Raw genomic sequence first — 6000 nt, 5'->3', positions numbered from 1 at the left:
CACCGCACAGAGTTTAAATCCAATGCTGAAAGCCCTGGCTTGGAGACTGAACCAAGGAAGCCCAGACACAGGAATGTGTATTACTTCCTGAGCTACATGGAAGGAATTAAAATAAAGCCTGAAATATTTGTGATAATGCTGTGTTGCCTTAGAAATACAAGCAAGAAAAAGTGAGAATGGCTGATGATAGAGATGGGAAAAGGTGCAAGGTAGAAAATGTAACTAGGTGATGCCAGGCTTATGATATAAAAGGGTGGAGATTGAAGTTGGAGGAGTAGGCTGATGATATTGCAGCATCTTGACATCATGCATGAGTACATAAGAAATTCAAAAACTGGAATTTTCACTTACTACAGTGTGGAATTCAAGATGGAAGGAACGTGTAAGATAATGCAATTTGAATTTAGGAGGGGAAACGAAAACAAATCAAAAGAGCAATTCCCATTATAACATTGACCATTAAATGTGGAACCAGAAATAGATCATTTGACCCATCTCGTCTGCTACCCCATTCAATTAGATCATGACTGACCTGCCTGCCTTTTGCTTAATTCCCTTACTGATTAAAGCTTGTCTATTTCAGCCGTGAAATACTGAATGGCCCAACCTCAATAACTATCTATGATAAACAATTCCACAGAATTGTTCTGACAGAAAAAAATCTTTCTCAGTTTCTGTTTGAGAATGGAAGCAGGAAACTACAGGCCAGTTTTCCAGTTGACAAAATACTAAGGAAGGGATAGTAGGGCATTTAGATAAGCAGAAAGCAATCAATTGAAATTAATACAGTTGTGTGAAAGAGAAATCATGTTTGAAAAATGTGCTAAAGTTCTTTGGAGAGTTGACAGAGGGGAACTTGTGGATGTGGTACATTTAAATTTCAGAAAGCATTCAATAAAGTGTCACATAAAAGGTTATTGCACAAGATAGGAGCTCAGGACTATTGGGGGTAATGTATAAGTATGGATTAAGGATTGATTAACACAAGGAAGACAAAGAGTTGGCATTAATTATCTTTCTCAGCTTGGAACCACATAACTAGTTGAGAAGTGAAAGATTTACAAGGGACTTAAGGGGCAACTTTTTCGTGCAGAGGGTGGTGCACATATGGAATGAGCTGTCAGAGGTGGTGCTGAAAGCTAGAACAAGTACAGCATTTAAAAGGCACCTGGATGGGTATATGAATAAGACAGGTTTAAGGTGATATGGGCCAAATACTGGCAAATAGGACTAGATAAATTTTAAATAATCTGGTGGGAATGGATGATTTGGGCCGAAGGGTCTGTTTCCATGCTGTACATCTCTATGACTCGAGTGGAGTCCCACAAGGGCCAGTCCTAGGTCTTCAATTATTTAGACGTGACTACCCAGTTCTACCACTTACCAAACTCCACAGACCTGACTGCCCCGCTCGACCCAATGTCTCTGCCTGTTCCTGCCCCACCGAATTTACCTCCTCATATCTCAACACTGTCCTGTCCCCCTTGGTCCAGGATCTCCCCACATATGTTCGGGACACTACCCACACCCTCCACCTTCTCCATGACTTTTGGTTCCCCAGTTCCCAAAGCCTCATCTTCACCGTGGACGTCCAGTCCCTGTACATGTCCATCCACTGTGACGAAGGCCTCCAAGCCCTCCGTTTCTTCCTCTCCCGTCAACCCAGCCAAAACACCTCCACTGACACACTCATTCGATGACTGAACGGGTCCTCACCCTCAACAACTTCTCCTTCGAATCCTCCCACTTCCTTCAGACCAAAGAGGGAGCCATGGGACCCAGTTATGCCTGCCTCTTCTTCAGGTACATGGAACAGTCCATCTTCGGTAGTTACACTGGCACCATTCCCTACCTTTTCCTCCACTACCTCATACAGCCCGAACTCAAGTTCACCTGCACCATCTCGGACAACTCCCGCCCCTTCCTGGACCTCTCCATCTCTATTTCTAGTGACAGACTTATCTATTTCAAGCCCATCGACTCCCACAGCTACCTGGACTACACCTCCTCCCACCACATGCCCCTCGCTGTAAACACGCTACCCCTTACTCCCAATTCCTCCCCCTTCACAGCATCTGCTCCCAGAAGGAGCAATTCCACTCCAGGACATCCCAGATGGCCTCCTATTTCCAAGACTGCAATTTCTCCTCCCACAATCCCCACCAGGACATCTACTCCAATTTCCACACCTCTGCCCTAGTCGCCGACCCCTCCAACTGCAACAAGGATAAATCCCCCTGGTCCTCACCTTTCACTGCACCAATCTCTGGATCCAGGAGAAAGTGAAGACTCAGATGCTGGAGATCAGAGCTGAAAATGTGTTGGTGGAAAAGTGCTGCAGGTCAGGCAGCATCCAAGGAGCAGGAGAATCGACTTTTCGGGCATGAGCTCTTCTTCAGGAATGAGCAAAGTGTGCCAAGCAGGCTAAAATAAAAGGTAGGGAGGAGGGACTTGGGGGAGGGGCATTGGAAATGCGATAGGTGGAAGGAGGTTAAGGTGAGGGTGATAAGGTGAGGGTGATAGGCCGGAGTGGGGGCGGAGGCGGAGAGGTCAGAAAGAAGATTGCAGATTAGGAAGGTGGTGCTGAGTTCGAGAGTTGGGACTGAGACAAGGTGGGGGGAGGGGAAATGAGGAAACTGGAGAAATCTGAGTTCATCCCTTGTGGTTGGAGTGTTCCCAGGCAGAAGATGAGGCGCTCTTCCTCCAGCCGTCATGTTGCTATGGTCTGGCGATGCAGGAGTCCAAGGACCTGCATCCATTCAATCTCTGGATCCAGCACATTATCCTCTGTCACTTCCGCCACCTACAATCAGACCCTACCACCAGAAATACATTTCCCTCCCCACCCCTATCGCAAAGACCATTCCCTCTGCGACTCCCTCATTAGGTCCACAATCCCCACGAACCCACTCTCCACTCTCAGCATCTTCGCTTGCCACCGCAAGAGATATAAAACCTGCTCCCACACTTCTATCCAAGGCTCCAAAGGATCCTTCCACATCAGGCAGAGATTTTCTTGCACATCCAAACATCTCATCCACTGTCTCCTCTACATTGGGGAGACAGGACACCAACTTGCTGAATGTTTCAGGGACCATTTCTGGGATACATGTACCAACAACCCCATCGCCCTATGGTCAACCACTTCAACTCCCCCTCCCACTCCACCTGGGCCTCCTCCACCACCAAATCCAAGCGAATTCTCACTTGGAGGAGGAACATCTCATCTTCCGCCTTGGGACCCTTCAACCACATGGCATCAATGTCGAGTTCACCAGTTTCCTTATCTCCCCTCCCCCACCTCACCCTAGATCCAGCCCTCCAAACTCTCCTGCTCCTCAGTTGCTGCCTGACCTGCTGTGCTTTCCCAGCGCCACACTTTTTGACCTGACTCTCCAGCATCTGCAGTCCTCACTTTCCCTCAATTATTTATTGTCTAAGTTAAAAATATGGAGGAGGGGGCAGAGTGTAATGTATCCAGATTTGCTGAGGGTACAAAAATAGGAGGGAAGGCATATTGTAATAAGGACATAAGGAATTGGCAAGGGAACGTAGAATGTTTGAATGAGTATGCAAAAACTTAGCAGTTAGAGTTTAATGCAGGAAAATGTGGGGTCATGGACTTTGGGAGGCAGAGTCAATTATTTAAATGGTAAGAGATTCTGCAACACAGAAGGATTAGGATATGCTGTGCATGAAACGGGAAATGTAAGCAAATAATCAAGAAAGCATTTGGAATTTTACCCTTTAATGGTCGGGAGTTGGAGTTTAAAAATAGGGAATCCTTGTTATCGTTGTACAGGGCGTTATTGAGGCTGGATCTGGAATACAGCGAATGTTTTGGTACATGTATTTAACAAAGGACATAACAACAATGGAGGCAGCTCAAGAGAGGTTCATTAGGCTTATTCTGACATGAAAGGATTGACTTCATGAAGAACAGCTAAACAGGTTAGGCCTTTATTTATTCGAAGAATGAGGGGAAACATTTAAGATTCTGAGAGCGGGTTGACAGAGTAAATGTTGAGATGATGTTTTCACTAGTGAGGGAATTTCAAACTAGGGACATCATTACAGAATAACGGAACACTCAATTAACAGATGTGAAGGAATTTCTTTTCCCATAGGGAAGTGCATGTTGGAGTTCTCTATCCCAGAGAATTGTGGAGGATGAATCACCAAAACTATTTAAACAGGATATAGATAGATTTTTAGAATATCAGGGAGTTGACAGCTATGCTGAGCTGGCACAAGAGAGGAGCTGAGGCCTGGAACAGATCATCTGTGATCATGTTGAATGGCAGGCTTAAGGTGGAGGGGAGGGTGGGGATGGTGGGGGGTTGGCTGGTTGAGGGTGGTCGGAGGTGGGGGGAACTGTGCGAGTGGCTTATTTCTGCTCCTATTTCTATGTTCTATGTCCCTCAACTCTGTCTTAAAATTGCGACCCCCTTACACTAAGAACTCTAACCCTAACACTAATACTAACCCTCTGTCCCTAACACTTGCTGCTACTCTCCCTCATGTCCTGACCAATTCATCCCTCAATCAACATCACAAAAACAGGTTATCTGATCATTACCATTGATGAGTTTGCTGTGTACATATTGAGTACTGTGTTTCCTACATTACAACAGTGACTCGCTTCAAAACATTTAATTGGCTGAAAAATACGCTGAGATGTTCTGCAATCATTGAAAGTGCTATATCAATGCAAGTTTTTTTTCGAACAGCTGGCATAGATTTGACAGACTGTTTGCCTTCCTTTGTTGATCATTCTATGATTCTGTAACCCCACAAACTGTTACTTATCAATATATCCTTCAGAAGAGAATTCTTTGTAATGTCAATAAACCCACTGGATCAAACGGTGCTGGGCATTCCAGAAATGCTTTCGGTTGTGCCTGGAGGTGTGGACAGCCACCATATCAAAGATATGACTCATATTATCAACCAGAATCAAAAACCTAAGAGAGGGAGAGAGTGGGACAACAACTATGGAATCTGAGGTGAGAAAAATAAACTCTCTTTGCATCAACATCTGAGATAATGTGACAGATAAATAACAAAGCAATGTTATACCGAGGGATTGGAATTCAATAATGTCCTTGCTCCAAGGCTGGGAAGGACCAGTAGATAAACATTACATAATTAACTGCAGTTATCATAATGTCAATCTGAGATCATGGAACCGAATGAATTATCTATGTCAAGCCATATCTCAGGCAAAATTTGCAATCACGTGGTAAATCTGGGAAGGGGTGTGTGCAAGAAGAGAAACCAATGTTTATCAATCAGTAAAATCAACATCAGGGATATGAGGGTGAGAGTAATAAAGCTGGATTAAAGTAGATCAAAAAATGATATAAATACTAAGACCTTTCATCAGAATCCAGAAATACAAACCTGAAATGTTAACTCTGTTGCTCTGTCACCAATTACAAGCATTTCCATTTGCTTCTAGAAATCATAGAATCCCTACAGTGTGGAAACAGGCCATTCATCCCAACAAGTCCACACTGACTCTCCAAAGAGTAACCCACACAGACCCATTACACTACCTTATTACTTTACATTCGCCCCTAACTAATGCACCTAACCTACACATCCCTGAACACTGTGAGCAATTTAGCACAACCAATTCACCTAACATGTACATCTTTGGACTGTGGGAGGAAACTGGAACATCCAGAGGAAACCCACACAGCCACAGGAAGAATATGCAAACTCCACACAGACAGTCACCTGAGGCTGGAATCAAACCCATGTCTCTGGCGCTGTGAGGCAGTAGTGTTAACCACTGAGCCACCGTCTCACCCGTAAAATTTAACTTTTAATTTGGATTCTGAGAATCTACAGTATTTTACTTTTGGATTAAAGTGGATACAACCCTTAAAATGTTCGATACATCATGCATTCACTGACTTCCTTCTGAGCTGTAATTTTTAATGATTCATATCATTAGCAAGAAAGTGGGACTAATTGATTCTTCCAGAGCCAGCA

The sequence above is a fragment of the Chiloscyllium plagiosum genome, chromosome 21 (genome assembly GCF_004010195.1).
Source record: "Chiloscyllium plagiosum isolate BGI_BamShark_2017 chromosome 21, ASM401019v2, whole genome shotgun sequence".
In the NCBI taxonomy this organism is placed as follows: Eukaryota; Metazoa; Chordata; class Chondrichthyes; order Orectolobiformes; family Hemiscylliidae; genus Chiloscyllium; species Chiloscyllium plagiosum.
This window is presented reverse-complemented; position numbering follows the sequence as displayed.